Below are 22155 nucleotides of genomic sequence, written 5' to 3'. Positions count from 1 at the left end.
AAACTACAGGCCAAACAAGTAGTGCATGAATACCAAATGCAACCTAATTGATTACCTAATTTATGAAATAACCAGTATTTTTTAATTATAGTTATTTATTGCCTAAATGTTTACCCAGCTCCACTGATTCATGGCCAGTGTGTTCTGCCACGGGTCAGGCTCAATGGCCCCTCTTTATAACGCTGACAGGCAAATTATCAAGAAAGGGTAGAGGCATATAGGACTCCACTTCATCATTTCTACTCTTCTGAAAAGTAGCATATGGATTTCGGAGATAGAAAGTCTGTACTCAAACACAAGGGCTTGCTTTTTCTGTGGTCTCCAGCCTGAAGAATACTGCATTCCTTCCCAATTACTGTGCCTTTTCTCATGTCACATTGTACTGAAAAAGGCCTGTTAATGCATCATCCGTGTATCAACATTAAACATGCAGAGATGCAGGCGAGTGACAGTGATGCATTGAACCCGAGTCTCTCGACATGACAGGAAGTTATCTTAATCTCGAGGGGGATCAGGTATAATGAGATGCTTTTCTCATACAAGGACATAAATATGCTGAAAATAGCCTTGGAAGAGATCTGAGACTGCGCTATGCAGTGCAACATCCATGCATATACCTACATCACATTAAGAAACTGTTTAGAAGATGGCAGCCATCAATGACCTCTGATCAGATCAGATCCTAAGTTAAGCTGTACTGTCACGTTCAATTTAGAACTCCTTCCTGCATCTTTCCAGATTTTGTTTTCCGGGTTGAAGTTGCTTACTGTACTATAACCTGTCTGGTTAGCTGTCTTGCTGCCTGAGTGTCTGACACACTACCTCTTTGCCTCACAGCACTCACATCAGCCCTAGCTAGCATATCTTGCCAAGCAGAACTCCAGCAACGTCAGGTAAAGGGATAGAATAATTGTTTGCCATATAGATACAGTATGTGTATTATGGGCGACAATGCATTATGCCACACCCAAGATAACAAGTTAGGCGCACACAATACAAATCAAGTAAACGGTGGGATATGTTGCGCTGTGGAAGAGAGCAGCGCAGTTAACGGCACTTCCTTCAAACTAGAAGCCTTGCTGTTAACAGGCAAAGCTTATGTATTTCCACTGACATCTTTATTTGTCACTGACACAGAGAGGGTTCTCTGGTGACTTGTGGTCTTGGCTGTGATTTGGTGGAACTTTGAGTATAGTGCACTAGTTCTCAGTGTGGGGTACGGGGACCCCCAGTGGTCCTTGAGGAGGTTCCAGCGAGTCCCCACCAAATGGACCCTTACATGTCTGTAACTCAGAGAGTGTTCAAATGGAACCAAAGGGGCACTTACAGGTTCATATTGACCCGTAAGGAACCTTGCAGATAAAAAATGTACAGAGTCCCAGAGATTAATACACTTGATTACCGTGATATAAGGTTCACTGCAGGGATTTACACTAACCTTTGAAGCATTTTCGTGAAACGGACGTACATGTGAGACCGGGCGGTCTTGCATGTACGTACGTTTCACAAAAATTCACCTTAAAATGTTGTGATCGTTTGTCGTCATGTTGAAAAAAAAGCCAAACTGTGGATAAAAAATACAAAAAATCACACCTGTGTGAAATGACATTAATTTATGTTAGCGGACATTTGACATTGCTACATAAGATGGTCGGTCCCTTATTGGCCAAGCGCCTGTGATTGGTTAGCCGATTTGCTCGTTTACGTACAGTATGGTGTAAGTTTTCCCTTCAATGTCAATGGCGTTTAATGTTTTGATGTTTAATTTACGTCATTGCGAACGCAGTGATTGCAAATGCAGTGAGCACTTACTATGAGACCTAGCAGATCATGTCTGTCTGTGTGTCTGTGTGTCCCCCTTTTGTGCCCATATATGGAGCTGAGTGATTTGTTTGTGATTGATGCAACACACTCCATATTTGGACGTATAGCTGCGTTCGCTTCCCGCGTTTGCGCGTCTTACTTGTATTTAGCAGAATTATCAGCTCTTATCATCATACATCATCATGCAACATCTCATACTGGCCAATCAGAATGCCTGTTGCCTGTGATTGGTTAGCTGATTTGCTCGTTTACATATGACGTAAATGTTCCCTTCAATGGCTTTACTGTTTTGATGTTTAATTTATGTCATATTTAGCTAAATTCTTTGTCAATGGCAAATATTGAGACATGTGGGGACAAGATTTAGCGGACATTTCACCTGAATTCCCCTTTCTTTGGCAATGACAATTAAATCTTGAGACGTGTGGGGACAAAAGCTGTTTTTAGAAGGGGCTAGCGCAACTTAAAAATGTTAGGTATCATTGATCTAATCTAATGAATATAATGGACAGCAACTATCCTCGTTCACGATTAGTCACGAATGGACTGGCACAAAGAACAGACATGGTCATTGAACACCATCCTTCTAGAGCACTGCACATTAATGAACGCATTGTGCAATCTAATGTTTGATTACTTGTGCTGAATCCCAAGTGCATGCTGTGCCAATTTGACTGCAAATCAGTTAAATTCCCTGCTAATTTCAAAGGAAGTCGGCAAACAAGCTGAAAAACTGTCTGGAAAAGAGTGAAAGAAAAAGCAGGAAAAAAAAGTTATTAATTGGCAATTGTATCTGGTGGCCAGTATATAACGGCAGAGGCTTTAGCTAAATACTCAAAAAAGTTCTCACTGAAAAAGGAGCATTTGAATGGCATGGCATGCCAAGATATGATGAATGAAGAGACAATGTAAGAGAATGCATGTTTAATGAGACTAAGAGACAGAGGTATGTGCCAATGTCTACATGCAAGGAATTTACAATTCCAGTGCAGAGCTCTATGATGCCTTTACAATACAGATCAGACTAAATCATAACCTACTATCAAATACTAATCTCTGTAATGAGGCATTAGGCCAGTAGTCCCAAACGGAGACCCAAAAGGCACATTGATGCTCACAAGCTTGGATTGGATTTTACGCACGCACGTACACACGCACACACACTTTTATTCAGTGATAATGCCTTTGCCGTTTGTTTCCTTTGAATTGGGGGGCGCCGCCCAATAGAACGTGTATAAGAGGATGTTGGCCCGTTTGGTCCACCTCTTCTGGTGGGGCACTTATGTTTTCATTCCACTAATCCCCAACGTACACACGCTCTGAACCCCTGCCCACAGTTTCAGTATAGCACAGCTCTGAATCTGTTGTTGGGAGATTAAGCTCAATATAACTAATTTTTACCACAATAATAGTTTTTTTATATTAAATGTTATTATTATCCACTTGCAATATCCCGTTGGGCCGACAGTGGGCTCCAGCCCACGGGTTGAGGATCGCTGACATAGTCATTGAATGGCCCTGCATAACCCCCAGACACAGAGCACTCAAGAATGCATGACGCCTTCAGAGATGTCCCACTCAATTCAAGGCTGAGTTACATTCTGTCACCTTCAGTCTCATCTCTTTTTTATAGACCTCCAGCACCTCCTCTCTCTGCCCACTATCAACGATATGCATATCGGTTCCTTTCAGGACATTTTCCTCAAAGATGAGGAGGGTCTATAGAGCTAAAAGTGTTGGGCATCCAGTTGTATTGACATTTGTATTGAACCTGTTTTATTGTCTTTAATGTTGCCTGACCAAAGAAGTGGACGGGTCCCTCATTGGTCTCTTCTGTTAAAACCATTTATGCTTAATGAGCATCACAGGACCAGACATCATCTGATCAGTGATTTGAGAATGACTGCCGTTGCCAATTAAACGGGCCACGGAGGGGAGAGGGGGCAGCACATTGTGTCTGCAAAAAAAGAGAAAGTAAGTAAAAGTGAGGGTCGTTATCGTCGTGGGACGTCTCTTTAACGTTGAGAGGAGTATAGGGTAAAGTCTTTGCTAATAGTTGCTGACTGTGATGGACTGGTGCTAATTTGCTAATGGCTTCCTGTGGCCCATTAGATAAGCAGCCACCACTTTTTCACTGCACCATGTTCAACTCAGATCACTATCAGGACGCTAATGGCCTCCATATTGGAAGAAACACTTTGTCTGATTTATTCAAAATTAAAGATATGGTCTGTTGCAACATAATGGCATGGATAGACTTCCAGCGCTTCGCAGCTCTTTGATCTGCCGTTAGATGCAGTTATTACTTATTTTGCACCCCTTTATTTTTTTTGGAAGACTGAGCAAGCTGTTGGAAATGACACCCTTAATCATTTGCAGAGGATGATCAAGACAGTATTGATTTAGACGATGAGCAGTCCATTACAGCAAATGCCTCATTAACAAATGTTTTGAATATCCTCAACCATATTACTAACTGGGCTCCAGACTATATTTTCATAAGTAGGTTCATGTTAATCAAGGCATTCGGCAAGAACTTTATTACATTTTGACATACTGTAATTTCACTCCTGCAAACTTTTGTCTCTGTGTTGAAGTGACACTTTTGATGTTGAACAGTGTGGCAGTCCAGCAACGTTTCATGGAATTCACACCCTGTCATTAGCTTCGTATTATATCAAAGTGACAAAATTGCATTGCGAAAACCTAATTGGATCTAAATTAGCATTTTATTTTTAACAATAATGGATTGAGGGTCTAATTGAAGCCTGTAGATATGAATGATAGGGCATTTTAACATCAAATATAGGGCAAATACATTCTACTCCAATTCAATTCAGTAGAACCACTTTAGCGGAGTATTTTGGCCATAGGAATTAGATAGTTTAGTTTTTTGCTAACGTAAGCTTTTCTCAGTAGTGTGGTTCATTTTGTGATCAATGTAGGGTTGTGTAGTAAACAAATAGTAAATCACGTTTACAGGAAATCAAATGTATAACTTGCACAATTGATGCTGGTGTTACTATGGACACACATTATGCTGGTAATTGTGTGTTTTCAATTATTGCAACTACTTACAGACACAGAACAATGTGGGGCTGCCATTAGCATGGCTGTAGTAATAGGTTATACATCAGTAAATGTTTATTAACCGGACCTTAGCTTTCATCAATATTCTTTGTTTTGTGTACCCTACCCCCTAAAGCTATTTTATATCTACTATGGTTCCAAAGGCTCACTTCAAAATGTTACATGAATTATGCATATCATGACTATTGTGTTTTTCTTTCCCATGAGTTTAACATCTTAATTTCAACATGACATAAATGATAAATGATTAAGTGAAATCAGTAGGCTATATTTTAATTATAGAGAGGACCAACATTTGGATGTGCACAAGGAAGTACATACATACACTTTAAACTTATTTTATTCACATATATATTACAAAGGCAGTTCTTTCCAATGCAATGGAATGCTGCTCATATACTACGTGCATTAGGCTACATATTACATGACAAATAGCATGCAATAACACTAACGCATATCGAATATACCTACTAGAGTGAAATGCAATTTTAATAAGATACAACATACATGATCATTATAAAGTTATTAAATACATTACTGCAGCAATAATACCTGTGAACGTAGCACCATTCCTATAAAGTGTTGGATATATTATTAATGAGCATTCAGTAAGTGCCTGTTAGACATTATTGTCAGATACTACTCAGGCTAAATGCCCAGAGGTGAAACGGTCTCTAAAAAGAGCAGTATGCATCTTGATGGTACGGTAACACTTCAGGGTACGTAGATGCATGCCATGTGTCACACAAAGAAAATTAACTCTATAAGCTCACCATGTGTCTAAGTGTGACACCTTCTTAAAGTACATAAAGTACATAAAGTACATTTTATTTTGAATAGCAATGCATTGCTGTATTAAAATGTAGCCATTGTCCAGAGATCTTTCAAAATAAATAATTAATTGTGAATACAGTCTTATCTACAAGCTCAAACATTGGGAGCTTGTAGGTCTCCTATCTACATTTAAATGTAATGTAAAGTGGTTCATAAATAATGTACTGTAATTTTCCCCTTACTATAGTGGGGTCAAAAGTATAACACATGCGTCATAAATGTAGTGGAGTGAAAATATTCAAAAATACACATACTCAGGTAAAGTACAGGTACCCACACCATGTACACTACTCCAGTAAATGTACTTTGTTACTGTCATATTTTCCACAAATAACTTTATGAGTTACATAAATTATGAATAGAAGCATCCTAACATGCGTGAGAATTGGACTACCACAAAGTGCAGGCGAGGGTGGTAGAGACAGCTCAGAGCATGCAGGCACGCATGCTGCTGTGTGTACACAATTACACACACAAAGCAAACAACCATGCACACACACAATGCACATTTATTGTCCATAAACACAGTAGATTACACACATGAATATATTATTTATACTCATACAGAAAGAAAGACTATAGCTATTCTGTACAGTGTACTGTATATGAGCACAGCTGTAATTCCGGTCCCCTTTTGTGACATTGATTAATTATACCCTGTGACCTACAGTATAGCTCTTCCTGCAGTGGGTGGCATACTGTTGATCACATACATGTGTGCTAACTTGCTATGACTCACCTACTGTATGATTGGAGAGGTCTGCTTAACCCATTTAGACCCGAGGACGATTCTACAAAATGTCTTCTAAATCCTGACACTTGTCAGTCGTTCTCCACCAAAGGACCACCAAAAACTACATGTAATTAATTGGCCGCCGACCCGAGTATAACGTGCTTAAAACACCAAAAGGGGTTCCCGCCCAGAAGGCGTTAAAACCTTGCTATTCAAGTACAAACTACAAGGCATCCATCCCCTGCAGCCAAATCATTTACATATCTACAATCTATCATAAAGGTTTGATGGCTACAGTTTTATAACCATGAGTAAACTTTTGTGGGGATGTTGTACAGCTTCCTCATAGTTACTTTGAGTGGTAATGTTTGATGGGATTTGATGGGGGTTTGATAGGTTGTAGGACTGCCAACTTTCAGGAAAAACTGACTTTAGTATCACAAAGCACTCGGCGGTGGCGAAAATAAATTCATCAGATTTTTGATCTCATCAAATTGCTACAAAACCCATATCCAGTCATTTTGGGGCATAAACAATAATTTGATGGATAAAATTAAGTGTGGTAATAATGCAGGAAGCAGCAGGATGTTGTGTTATTGAAAATGAATGACAATAATACAATAATTAAATATAATTTCTATATACCGGTATCTAATTTAATATATAAATGATTTCTTGACAGAAAGCAGCTCATAGCTATGGTGGATTCTTATAATACAAACATTTTGCAGATGGAAAGAGTATAATTCAAGCTTTCTGTACACCTGCAATGTTGGTGAGTCGTTTATTTCAATCAGATAGGACCTTTCTGTTTGTATGTATCACACGCATAGCTCAGTCTATCTATTATATATTTGTAAAGTGGTACCCAAAAGTTGAAAGAAAACCAAAGCCACGAACGCTACGTCGCTACTGCAACGCCCACAACACCATCTTACACACTACACTCACACACACTCACACGGGCAGTGACGTCACACACTTACCCTTCGCAGTGTTCGGGACCTATCTCCTACTAAAGCGGCCCTCGTACTTTACATTACTTGAGACCATTTTTTTAAATATTTAATCTTTTAACATTTTGGACAAAATATCCAAACACAGGATCCCAGATGTCCCAACTATCCTGTATCCTATTTTAGCTGCCAAACCAATGAATGGGTCATAACTGTCTCTCTTGTAATTTACTTTTGTTCACACTTTCCTCTCCCCTCATACAAGGTGCATAATGGTTCAAATGACTATTGGACATGTTTGTGTATGTGTCTTCCTCTGGGTATTTTAACTTTAACACACTGGCTATAAACAAGTCAAGGCCTAATCATTTCAAGATAAGAGTATTTGAATTGGCCATACTAGCAATATAATACAACAGAACTTCAGAAGCTGTTTCTATAAAATGTAGCATGGATTGGCACACATACGTTTAGTGAAGGCAGTTGCTTTAATCCCTGTGATAATTTTAAGATGTTTTACTAGACCATTCTGTTCGGCCTCCTCAGTAGTCTCTGTGGACACACACAAACTATTTAATTCAATGCAGTAAAGCCTTTGTTGAGCTTGCTTTAGTGTATAGTCAGTATTGTCAGATCAAGTAAGGCAGTTGGAGTTTGGAAACAGGTGGCTCAACAGCTGATAGTATAGATAAGATAATTGCTGACAATGCCTGACATTACACTTTTAAAAATCGATGATCATCTCTTTGGTGTCTGCTACATTAAGGCAGTTATCAACCTGTTTTGAGCTCTGGACCAATAGCGTATTTTAAGCAGTTCTCAAGGACCACCCCACCCTACCTCCCCTCAACATACAGTATTTATGTAGTAAATAGGATGGCATAACACGGTCATATTTAACATTACTGATCCTAAGGCCAGATTTAATAGTTAGTTTGCCTACCGAAAATATACTGTAAATCTACATCCCCAGAAAATGGACGCTCGCTAGGGTTCATGTAGACTCTGTTTTGGCATCTTGCATGCTGGTAATATTTTGGCATCACGGACTCCCCTGCCACTACCGAAATGGCCGCAGGGCACGAGTTTTCAGAGACGGCAGTGAGCAAAACAGAAATTTCCATGGTAGCACGAAGGGTCGATATTTTATTGTAAGATGATCTACCACCGGTGAACAGTTCTGTGAAATGTATATATCCTATATATCCATCCATGCACCACGTGTTGTTAATGAAAAGGCAGAGGTTACCACTTTTCTTTTTTACTTATTGGTGATTGTGAGCCATAGGCAGAACACACAGAAGCTGACCAGCATGTCAGGAGTCAGCTAAGTTTCCAGTAAACAGAAACAAAAAGTCCTTCTAGCTCAGTGGTTCCCAAACTTCTCAGGTCGAGACACAAAATAAATATTCAACGTTTGACCGGGACCCAAACTGGTGAAAGTAGTACAAGCTCGCATTCAATTTGACTTTCAGAAAGCAGAGAAAAGTGGATATTTATAAATCTTCTAGCGGTATCCTAAACCAGCTGAAAAATGTTGTGATCTTGTGATTTCTGGGTGTACATTTATTTTTGTTGATCCTGAGATCATACAAAGCTGCGGTAGAAGCCCTCCACCGGTCACTGAAAACACACGAGAATCTCATCATTGGCAAGCAACTAACAATTCCCAAAATCAAGTAGAAGCTCTGCATCTATTACAACAATTACCATAATGCAAAAAAGCACTGTGTTTAACTTGTGCCTGCATTGGGAGCGGGACCCTGTGGTACCCGCAGGACCCAACGTAAATGTTGTGTCCTAGGGCAGTATTGAAATACCTGCGGTAAGGAACAGTCTGTCAAAATAAAACCAGCGGGCCCGCATCCTCCCGCAATAAACCAGCGTATTTAGCCTATACTTTAGCAAGATATGAATGTCTCCTTACCCTTTCCCTCTCCACCCATCTCTCTCTCTCTCATTGGTTCTCACGCTGCACCCTATGCACAGCTTGTCACAGTGCCAAAATATACCTACAGTATGACATACAATATAATGTCCCGTCGCAATATAAACATTTTCCCTCCCTCTATCTGTGAGTGAGCAACTCCTCACAAATAAACGGCCCCTCTCACGCACGCACGCTCACTATCTCATTATGTTTGGTAATGTTTTTGAATCTCAATGGAAATATACATAATGCAGGACTCCGGGACCCGCGTTACTGTGCGCCGTGGGACTAAATGGCATTTAATTGTTTTGTTGCAGGAGGGAGTGGCGGGCAGACATTAACTGCGGGTGGCCAGAAATGTAATCATTTACGGTGGTGGGCGGGAATGGTCAGAAATCCAACGGAAACAGGCAGGAGCAGGATTAAGAAAACACTCCTGCTCAGGGCTCTACTGTAGAAACCAGGCCGAGTGGCCATCGGCTATCGCTGACCTTGACCTTTGGCTACCAAATTGTCAAATACAGTATACTATATAGATTATACTGAGTCATTGTAGACAGACGTATATACAACAGCCCTAGAAAGAAAAGGTGTCCATCTGTTGCAAGTGACGACATTTGATTAACCTTCAAATAAAGTTCTCAATTAGTATTGGGGATGGGTCCCTGATATGATTTCTCTGTATATACTAGATTATTTTAGACAAAGTACAATCCTGGAAACAAATCTTATCTCCAGCTTTGGAAATAGAAACAGCTGGCATTGAAATAGAAATTTAAGTCTGAACCTCATTTAGGCATATTCTAATACAGCAATAGTTGCAGGTGTGAGCTGCTACTTGAATAGCCAGACGCAGACGACATCATTGATTTGTTCGCCTGGTCTCGGCAAACTTGTAAGGTGACGAGGAAGCGCGTCCCATGTACAGGGAAGCGGGTCGACTGCTGGTGATAATTAGTCTCTGTTGCGGCAGTGTTGTGACTGGGCACACATGTTCCAGCTGTCACAGGTGTATTCTGGGAGATGTGGTTCGGTGACAGCCATGACAGCACCATCTGGACCTGTCCGTATCGCAGTGGTGGAAAATAACGAAGTACAATTACTTCGTTACTGTACTTAAGTACAAGTTTGGAGAATTTGTACTTTTATTGACTACTTTTCTTTTGCTGTATTTTTACTTTTACTTCGTTACATTTACAAGGAAAAAATCGTACTTTTAATGCGCTATATTTAAAATCGGACACCTCGTTACTCGCTACAAATTAAATAATAAAATCTTATATTTGTCTTACTGGAGGAATGCGCAGTTGAGAATTGAACAGGGCTGCTCCACTCTCAGATAATAGGGGGGCGGAGTTGTGTTCTGCTGCCTGGCCTGCTTTGAAGACGGCAAGACGCACACACTGTGTTTTGTCACACGCATTCAACATGGATGACCGAGACACAGTCTTAGCAGAAGCTTAGTTGGTTATTATCGCTTCGAGGAGGTACGTGTCCATAATATCGCCACGAACAGCCAACAAAAGACATCTCTGATCTCTCTTCCACAGTGAATGAAGAGCAGTGATGCCTAATTTATTCTTCGCCGTACAAAGTGTTCCGTGCTGAAAATAGCTGATATACAAGCTCACAACTCGTCGCGTCCGGACACGTTGTGAGCTTGTAGATCAGCCAACCCCAGCATGCGGAGATGCAGGCTCTGAGAACGTTCAGAGACTTTTGCCTTCACAATAAAAGCATGCAAAAGCCCATATAGAGAAGGAAAAATAATTCGGTGGCATTTCACATTGCAAAAGAGCAATTTTTGTAAAATGTAAAAAATATATAAAAATTAAAGCAAAAAAAGAACGAAAAATAACTATAATAGTTCATTTTTCAAACGATGAACTTTAGTTCAAAATTTGGAATGATGAACTATGGAAAATGTTGAACTGTGAACTGAACTATAGTTCCTAAAAAAAAAGAACTTTCCCAACACGATGTATGCTGTTGGGGGTTCTGTATTTTCAGTATTTGTATGCTATTTAATTTTTTGGAATAAAGCCACTTTTGACAGGATGACAATTTTGGAAATTCATTTCTTTGTATTCATTTTGAAAATAATTTTGTATTTTGTACTTTGTACTTGTACTTTGTAATTTTTACTTTTATACTTAAGTACATTTTACGCCGGGTAAATTTTTGTACTTAAGTACATTTTATTTGAGGTACTTTTATACTTTTACTTAAGTAACTTTCTTAATGGGCACTTTGTACTTTTACTTAAGTAATTTTCAAGTAGAGAATCAGTACTTCTACTTAAGTAAAATATTTTTGTACTTTTTCCACCACTGCCGTATCGTGGGATGCCAACTCCTCTGTGACAAGCTGTTGTGGCGCTGCATTGCGAGAGATCTGACGGTGTGCATGTGTGCGTGTACACACACTGTATGTGTTCATATTCATGTCCTTGATATTCTTCATATACATTTAGTACTGTATGCCCAGCATGAATGTGCGCTCAGGTATGAATGGCCCTTGGCTCTCCGTTCCTGGAGCACACCATGACTTATAGAAACACTTGCTTGGAGAGATGGATGTGTGGTTTGTCGCGCGTGTGTTTGAAAAGAACCAGCGAGGAGACGATGAAAAGGTGCACGTGTGAGTGAGCAGAGTATTCTACTGTACACTGGCCCGTATACAGTACTGTATGTCCCAGCGGACTCAACAGCGGTGGATACTGGACTTCTGTAGGCCTGTCCTTGAGCTACGCAGATCAAACACTCTATTGATCTCGCTGCGCTTCAGCTGTGTGCACTTCGTAACTGCCCCCCCCCCCCCCCCCCCCCCGTTAGCCTTTTTATGAAATATGAAACACATATGCTAATTATGACACATCAAGTGTCAATTACGACCCACAATAAAGCTGAGGTTTCACCTCGGCAAGTTCAAAGCAAATGGAGGATGGAATGTGGCCCACAGGGTTGGTCCAGTCAAGCTTTCCCCCCCTGTAATGTAGACATAATTAATCCCACAGGGTTTATTCAGTTTCAGCTTCCCCCAGCTGATGGCTGGGGGGAGGGGGGTCCTATAGTCTCATGACACCTGACACATAGCCGGTTCTGGGAACGCTTGTTTATAAGGGATTTGTCAAGGGACTGACAGGGGTTGGCAGATCAGCTGTGAGACATTGGGGGCACGAGGGTCATATTTGTGTAAGAGTTTGTAGCATAATGTGCATTTTCTTATTTTTAAGCACGTGCATGTTTGTATGCTCATCATGGAAAAGGAGAAAGACACATTGGGAATGCATAGCATATTTCATTCACAAAGAGAAGTGTATCATATAAGGTTCACAACCTTTCTATCACCACATTCTGGATGTGGTGTGTCCTCTATATCATTGTACCAAAACACGGTAGACACTAGACAGTTGACTGGCAGTCAATGACTCAAGTACAGTACCTGCTGCTATATTATTATATCACAACAATGTTATGTCATTGACCTAAATGGCGTTATATCAACAAGGATAGCATGATTTAAAAAAATATATATATGTCTAAAGCCTTGCTGACCGTCTTGATCCAAGGCTGTCTGTATCTGACTTTGGACAGGTGAACTTTAAACTTGCAGAGTGACACATCATTGCTTTACCTGCAGGGTTACATCTTCTGATAGTTGTACTTGAATGTTGACATGAAATAATAATCCTGTTTAGTGTTTCATTAGCGCGAGCTGAGGCGAGTGTGACAAAATACAGCTCGTAGTGATACACACACGTGGAAAATCTACCATAGGGACAGGCTACCAAGGATTCGATGCCATAGCAGTATGCTCGAAGCTGCTTATAAAGATGCAACATACTAAATCCTAAACTGGTTGTGCTTATAACCACGCTGCGCTTCTGTGGGCAACGTGGAAGTGACTCTCGGCTACAACAACTGCAGCCTATGTTTTGGGGCGTCCCAAATCCTTTACTGCTTGTGCAAGGACTCGCTGTGATTGGCCAGTGCACTTGTACAAGGACATGCTGTGATTGGCCAGTGCTCTTGTGCAAGGACATGCTGTGATTGGCCAGTGCACTTGTGCAAGGACATGCTGTGATTGGCCAGTGGTCACGTTGAGTGTCATCTGCGTCAAACGCTTACCCCAAAACATGATTTGTCAGTGATGTGACATCACTCACGAATCCTTGGACATGTCACATGTCCAAGGATTCACTTAACTTGTCTCCACTGTTATATATAAAATCCTGGTGACGCGAGGTTGCCTGCGCATATTTGTACAATCCATAAACCTCCCTGGTCGGCTTTATCCTGTCCACGTACCGGTGGTTGGAACAGGGATAAAAAGCATAATAAAGCATTTTAAAGGAACAAAGAATATAATAAATGATAAGGTCTCTTCCATTCAATTAATTCCAATTAATTCCAATCCGATGGGGATTTGGCAGCAGAAACAGATGTCTACAATGCCAAAGCAAGTGTGAAATGAAAACAAAAATGCTTGTAGGCTACAACAAAGTGGATAGGGTCATTTATAATTTTTTAGTTAATGGCTATATTTTTTTGTTATTTTTTTTTGTGTTAAATCTGAAGTGCTTTAAGAGTTTGTGTGAATGTTTGCTTTACAGTATTAAGATCTCTGCATGTGGAGTTGTGACGGATGATTCAAAAATCATAATGCATCACATTCCGATGCTCAGATCATCACTACGTTGTACACAGACACACAAAGCTGCGCATATTTTTTTTTTAATGTTTTTTTTTGTGGCTTTCGCCTTTATTTTTTAAATATTTTTATGGAGGGACAGACAGTAGGCTGACAGGAACTGGGGAGAGAGATGGGGGGGTGACATGCAGTAAAGGCCGTCGGGATCGGGAGTCGAACCCGCGGCACACTGCCAGACTGGATTACCAGCCAAGGTGCCTGGTTTCCGTCTTACACAAACATTAAATTCCCATTGACAATGAATGGATAATTTACGTCATATGTGGACAAGCAAATCGACATGTCATGCTGATATACAATGATTTTTTTAATCAATATTATATATTTTAATGTTTACATTTTAATGAGAACAAAATATTGCTTATTAAGTTATTGTGGAACACCTTGCTCCATTACAGGCTCAGCTCCAGGATGAAATGGCAGTTGAAAATGGCGAGAGGGCACATCTCATTTTTATATACAGTAGTAAAATAATATACTGTACAATACAAAACTAAAACTGAGAGGGCATATTTTGCAAATGGCATCCCTGTGGCGTCGGGCCTGCTCCATTAGCATAAGACATCCAATGTAGGCTCTCTACATTTCTGTTGTGAAAATCAGCACGCAATGTGCCCTTTTCTTGGGTTTGGGCCCCTGCCCCTGCTCTCTGCACGCCCATGTTCCTGAGAGCAGGTTTAGCACTCTAGCCTGCGGAGGAAACAAAACCAAAACACCCCCAAATGACATTGCTGCTGTTTGTACTATATGGGGAACTATAGATAGATTTAATTGCAATGTGAGGTAAAAGCCTATTGGGGTTTTAACAGCACACAAAAGTTCCACTCATGTGGATAAACATACACTTATGGAAACAAATTATTAGCACAGTGCATTCACAAAACACAATTACACTCCCACGCACGCACGCACGCACGCACGCACGCACACACGCACACACGCACGCGCACACACACACACACACACACACACACACACACGTGCAGATGCATACAGGCTCATCATTTGCATGCCCATTATTGTGTGTTATTTTCCCCCTGTTTCACCTCCAGTCTCTGAACTCTGTAATCAAATGAGATGGACAACATGCATCTCTGAGGCAAATGAAAAACCTCTCGTCGTTCATTGCAAATTGTTTGTTTACGCATAACAATTGTTTAAAGAGCACTTGATTAAATTAACACATAGGGAAACTTAACAATAGAACTCTGTAGCGTTGGCCAGCGAGAGATTTGTTGATGGAAAACTACCGGGGAACGTTTTCCTAATGTGTTGCTTTGGTCTTTTTTATGACTCATCTGTACATGTGGACATAAACACAGCTGAGGTCAACAGGAGGGCTATTATTGTATGTGTTAATGTATATTTCTGTAAGCTCTGATGTCACATGGCTCGCAAAAAATGCATTATTACTGGTTAAGTGCAGTTAGCTCGATGATAAGGTCTGGGCAATCTATAGCCAAATGGAATTCTACTAGAGGTGAAAAATAGGAAATAATATGTAAATGCTTGGCTGCAAGTATGGTTTCAATAATGAAATGTTTGACGTTTAGTAAAATGATTTGGCATTTTAAAGTGATTCATGATTCACGACTACATTTCTAAAGCATGTTTACATACACACACACACACACACACACACACACACACACCCAAACACGCACAAACCCTTACATAAACACACGTGGAAGTGATGCTTCATGCCAAATCTCCAATGACACAGTGTCACTAACACAGTGATCCCTCCCACCCCCAATCCTTATATTTCCCACATGACTCCATAGTGCAGACTATGCCGCCTCCCCCCCCCAGGGCGGGGTGCATAAACGATTGCAGGATCTAACATTGCCCCTCCCTGCACACACGCAACACACACACATACACACACTATCCTTCCCCAATGTCTCCCTGGCTGCCCTAATCCCTGATTCGTTCCATTTTACACCCAGACAGAGAGGCAGTGGCATGTGGCATCCACACTCCATCACATCAAAGACACAGCAATGCTTTCTACTTGTGTGTGTGCGCGTCAAAATGCGAGAAATGCTCTGTGCACAGACTGCACACTGTATGATCTTTATATTAAAAAGTAGTGCGAATGTGCATGCAGCGTTTAACCGAAGTGTTCATGATTTGCGGCATTCTGTTGATTACAGACCACTCCTGCAATCTTAGCCAATCAGAATAGAGATCCGTCTTGATCACACGACTATAGAGATCATGTGTACCGATTTGCATGTAATTTGGATCAAATCTGAAGGACTAGTATAAAACAGTTTTTTTCATAAGTTGCCCGTCTGGTGGCGCTATAGAAGGCAGATGTGGCCTGGGCCGAGGCTCAGCGGTCCAGGCACCTTGGCTGGTAATCCAGTCTGGCAGTGTGCCGCAGGTTAAGTCGACTCCCAAATCTGACGGCCTTTACTGGATGTCACCCCCCTACCCATCTCTCTCCCCATTTCCTGTCAGCCTACTGTCTGTCTCCCTCCTTTTTTGTGGCAAAAGCCACAAAAAAACATTAAAAAAAAGGCAGATGTGAAAAATGCAGGGCAAATTATATATATTTTGGCCTCTAGGGAGTTTTACACAGATCGTTGCACTAAGGTGAAACACAAATTGGCCTGTTATAGCGCGACCATGATGCTGATTTGAAAAAGTTCAAGTGGCCTTTCTTCCTCAGCCTAGTGGGAATGTGTGTGCAACATTTCCAGGAAATCACAGACTGTGTCCTTGATTCGAAGCACTTTGTTCCAAACGGAGCCAATCAGTACAGACAGAGTATGAAAAATCTGAAAGACGTCCTGTTTTGTTTAAGGGCTATAGAGATACTGCAAATCAATACACATGTGTTCCGTGCTGTTTGGACTAAATCTGTAGGCATACTGTCAGAGAATGTGTGTTGCAAATATCTGCCTCCTGGTGGTGTTAACCCATTCTGAACGGGAACCCATTTTGGTGTTAGCATCATGTCATGCTTTAGCTATTGAAAAATAGCAGATCTACAAGCTCATAGCGCGCCACCGAGTGGCGCGCTACGAGCTTGTAGGTCTGCTATTTTTGAAAAAATCGAAGAACGACTGACATTTTTTAAATCTGATCTCAGGTCAGAATGGGTTAATCAGACCAGTGTGTGTCCAGTGGAAACCTCGTATGAATCTGATCTCAGGTCAGAATGGGTTAACTTATAACAGACCCATGTGAACATTTTGGGGCAGAGGTTCTACTTTTCCATCCAGGGAGTGTGGGCACAGTGTCGCTGCCATCAAGCCAACCGTGCCGGAGATTAGCTGATCACAGACGGATGGACGGACAGGGTAGACCAGAGCCATTGAAGGAGAGTTGCGAGGGTCAGAAAACGGCGCTCGAGCGTGACAAGTGTGACAAGCCTGAGTTTGAAATGTTTTCAACGAGGGTGGCGCAAATATCAGAAATTTTAGGCATGTGTGCAACATGACAACTGTTTTAAAGTATTGCACAGTGACAACTAAAGTCTCTGTAATATTTATGTTGGACTATTACTAAAAAACTATCTAAAATAAAGGAATTTAAGATCACTAAAACTGGGCTGTTGCCTGAGTCAACTGACTAGTAGACTACCAATAATATTTTTTTTATCACATTATCCAGGATGAATTAAAAAAGCATGACATCATGGCACTGGATCATTCCAAAATACTGTAATATATTAATAGCAACCAGCCATGAAAAAAGACATTTCCAACTGCTGTCGTCGTAAGAAGTCTTGCCTTTTGTATTATGACAGGCACTGATGAAATAAAAACGCTACTCGGCCTGTAATATCGTATGATTAGCCACAGTGCGAGAGCGAGAAATGCTGTTTGTTGTTTACTGGCCTTGATGGACATGGTAAATAGACCTCTGTGGTCTGCAGTCCAGCCAATCCTTTAGGCAGCGAGCGTGACAGAAAGCCACAGAAAGCCTTCCACTCCGGAAAAGGTCAACTCAATATTACTACAAACTCCTGCTTCTGAGCAGCACCACATATTTTCTTTCTTTGCAAGTTTGCACTCTCCTCTCTTTCTCCACACTTACCTTTGTGTGTCTTTGACTTCCTCCATCTCTCTCTCCCTCTCTCTCTCTCTCTCTCTCTCTCTCTCTCTACTGTGACGTTGGAATCTGTTTGTAACCGCCCCTTGTAAATAAATCGTCCACACCACCAAAGTTCCATGACAGGCAAATATCACTGTACGTTATGCTCCATCCTATGATGGTAATTATATAAAAAAAGATGGCTGCCAATATGCAACTCTTGTCCTGTTGATTAGGGGCGGAGCTGAAATCATGACATGACGACGCCCTTTGCACTATAGCTATTATCGAGGTTAGGTGTACAGTATCAGGTCATCATCAGTTCAGTTTCTTTTTTGAGGCCTACTGTATGTCCAGCTTTTGGTGTGTAACCCAAATTCGCAAATTCTGATTGGCTGGAATGAGATGATGTATGATGATGTACAGTACAATGATAAGAGCGCCCCTCACTTCAAACAGGTGTGATTTTTTTTGAATGGACATTGGTTTGTTTTCAGCACCACTGCTGACCGGGTGTTGTTCTGACACAGCCAATACCCATGGCCTTATGACCTTATGACCCCTCATAGAGAGGCTCACCGTGTCTTTACAATTGACTGATGTGTTTTGCAGTAATTTAAAGGTGTTGACATGTGTGTTCCAAAGGGACAATCCATTACATTGCCAACACTAACATTCAATAGGAGAGGCATGGTCCTAGTTGCTTGCACTGCAGTCTCCTGCATGATAGTTTTACCAGACTCGGCTTGCATTGGTTTTTAGCACCATTCAATGGCCAATATTCCTGTTTAATGGACATCCTCAGCTGCGCCAGTGATTCAGTGCAGGCTACGGTTTATCTGATTTATGTACGGTGAGCGATTGAGTCCTCCTTATAGTCTTGCTCATGCGTCATCTTTCCTTATGTTATTTTGTATCATACACCCCTTGTGTTTAATTACTGTCATCTGCCCAGTCTGTAATCTCCCTCTCTAATTAAAGTAACTACACTAAACTAACCAAAGTGAAATGAAACTTCCGAGCCATATGCCACAGACCTCACCCGCATGGTTGGGTCGTGAAACAAATATTGAGATAAAGAACTGCGGGCGCCCCCTTTTTTTCTTTCTTTTTGAAGTCTGTCAAAAAGAAAAGTGCAATCTATTTTTCATTGTGAACTCGTCACGACCTGCACACTCAGTCACCGGCCTTGGAATACAGTATAGCAAATATCTTGTCGTGAAAGTTATGACTTATTTCCCCCCTGTCTCTCCACGCATGGCTGTGTGGTGTGTGTGTGTGTACACTGTAGAGGACGGCCTCACTGTGAAGCCGCAGGCCGCATGTCTCCACCCCACAGTGAGACGTCATTCAGGGTGCAGAAGGGTGGGTGTGTGTGTGTGTGTGTGGGGGGGGGGTGTATATTATGCTCCGGTGGTGGGGTGTTAATGCATATTTATTTATGCGTGAGGGCGTGCGTGTGTGTATGTGTGTGTGTGTGTGTGTGTGTGTGTGTGTGTGTGTGTGTGTGTGTGTGTGTGTGGGTGCTTATTAAAAGCAGCCGTCAGTCATTCTCCTGGGGTCCAGGAGTCCCTGATGAAGCTATCCATTATTTACAGAGCAGTCCACCGGACAAACAATCAATTATTTCAATGGGAATTATTCACCCGCTGCTTTGAATGCTAAAGATAGATGGTTTAGGTGGGGCGGGGGGTGGGTGGATGTGGGGGGATGGATGGATGTGGGGCGGGAGGGGATTGAGAATGAAAGACTGAGAGAGGAACTGGGAAGTGTGGGGAGAAGACATAAGGGATATGCAGGGAAGGGAGAGTGTGTGTGTGTGTGTGTGTGTGTGTGTGTGTGTGTGTGTGTGTGTGTGTGTGTGTGGGGGGGGTGATTGTTGCTTAGTGTTCTGCTAACTCTCCTGACATCCCAGCTACCCCTTTACCTTGCTATATTTTCACTGATAAGCAACACACACGCTCGTGCACACACACACACACACACACACACACACACACACACACACACACACACAAACAAGACAGCGAGATGGAATATGAAAATGACCGTCAATGAAACCTCAGTCAGGACTCGGGCTGTTTTATTATTCATATTTTGAGGGGCGATGAATAATCAGATTAGGGGCTGATGAACACACTGAATTATTCACCAGGTGCAGTGATTGGATCTGTGATGGAACGAAGGGGGGAGGGGGGATGGGGGGGGGGGGGGGGGGGGGGGGGGGGAGGTAGTGGTGCCAGAAGAGAGGCCGTCGGGACTGGAAAGGGCCGAGGCTCATTTGGTGTCAAGGGTCACCTGCAGTGGTGTAAAGTAACTGAGTACATTTAAGGTACAAGTAAGGTACTAAAATATTGAGGGCGGCTCAGGGCGGCAGGTCGTCCAATGATCCATGGGTTGGCGGTTCGAATCCCGGCTCCTCCTGTCCACAAGTGTCCTTATTGGGCAAGACACTGAACCCTACATTGCCTCCAATGAGTTGGTCGGTGTGAGCTCGCCACCGTTGGTGGGTGAATGTGGGAAGTGAGGACGCTGGCGTCGACTGTCCGCCGCTTCACCTCCCAATGTATGAATGAATGCACTATTGTAAAGCGCTTTGAGCACTTGGAAAAGCGCTATAAAAATGCAATTCACTATTATTATTATTAGATATTTGTTTTACTTTACTGGAGTATTTCCAATTTTCATTACATTTTATCTCTACTCCACTACATCTCAGAGCAAAATATTATACTTTTACTCCATTACAATTATTTGAAAACGTTCAGTTACTTTGAAGATTTTGACTATTACAAAACAACATACAGTACAATAACCAGTATACTTTTCGACGATTTGAAAATATCCGATCTACAAGCTCACATTGCGTTGCGATTATGAGCTTGTAGAAAGATTTTTATACATTGTGAATTGGAACATTCATACTGAGTATTTTCTACTTTTGGTATACTTTTGCCTACTTTTATAGTAGTATTTCTATGTACATTGCAGCAGTGATGCATTAACTGAAGTAAAACATTTGAGTAAATTTTCTCCACCACCGCCAGGGAGTGGGACCTGGAAAGGCGTCAAGGGTCAACCTGTCCCTCCTCGCTCACGCCTCAGAGATGAGTCTCCCTCCCTCGCCACCGTTCTGTGGTTCAGTGGGTCGTGCTAATGGCCAGTGTGTTTTGGGGAAATGGATATGAGGGAGGGACGCAGAGGGGAGTGATAATGCCTTTACAGATAAATCCGTCACAGCGGAGTCTTGTGAATAATTAAAAGGGAGGTGCTGCACTGATCGCCTGCCACCGCTGTGCAGTGATTGGCCACGTTGATTTAAACCACAGACAGACCCTTTTTTTCTCCCCCAATTCATAAAATTGCAGTATAGGATATTGTCTCTGGTGATCTTCCAAAGGACAGATATCACGTGATCATGGATTGTATGCCTTGCAATGCGTGCATCTTGCACAGCTCTTTGTACTTTGATATTTCTATCTCTAGAGGACTGATGATTCATGGAATCTGGGAAATAAACAGATTACAGACCTCAGTCCAATATTGAAAGTGAAGTGTATTGTTAAACCCGAGCTTCTTTTAAATGCTGTCCATCCATGTTTGTTTTCTGCTGTGCTGTTGGGCCATCGGATGCGATTGACTGACTTGCCGGGGATTGGGATCTGAGAGGGATATCTTATCTTGTTTGTTTATTAGCACCGTAAGCAAACAGCCTGGGTAAATATGATGAGATGCCGTTTAACGTGCCAGATGAATACACAATATTGCAAAAAACGTGTTGTTCCATTGGGTGCTCTTCCGTGGATGCGTGCACATGTGGACAAACAACATTCAGCATCCAGCTAAGCTAATAGTTTAAAGTCAAAACACATACTGTAGCAGGGGGGGGTGTGTTATTAGTGGTGTCAAACTACCGGCCAATCCAGCCCGTGGGATGATTTGGGGATAAACTATTAATGTCCAGCTATTATCTGACAAAGAAGCTACCGTTGTGTGTGTGTATATTGAAATCAGTGGAGGCAGCAGGT

This window comes from Protomyctophum bolini (assembly GCF_963924005.1).
Source record: "Protomyctophum bolini genome assembly, chromosome: 10".
Classification (NCBI taxonomy): domain Eukaryota; kingdom Metazoa; phylum Chordata; class Actinopteri; order Myctophiformes; family Myctophidae; genus Protomyctophum; species Protomyctophum bolini.
Note: the sequence above shows the minus strand (reverse complement) of the source record.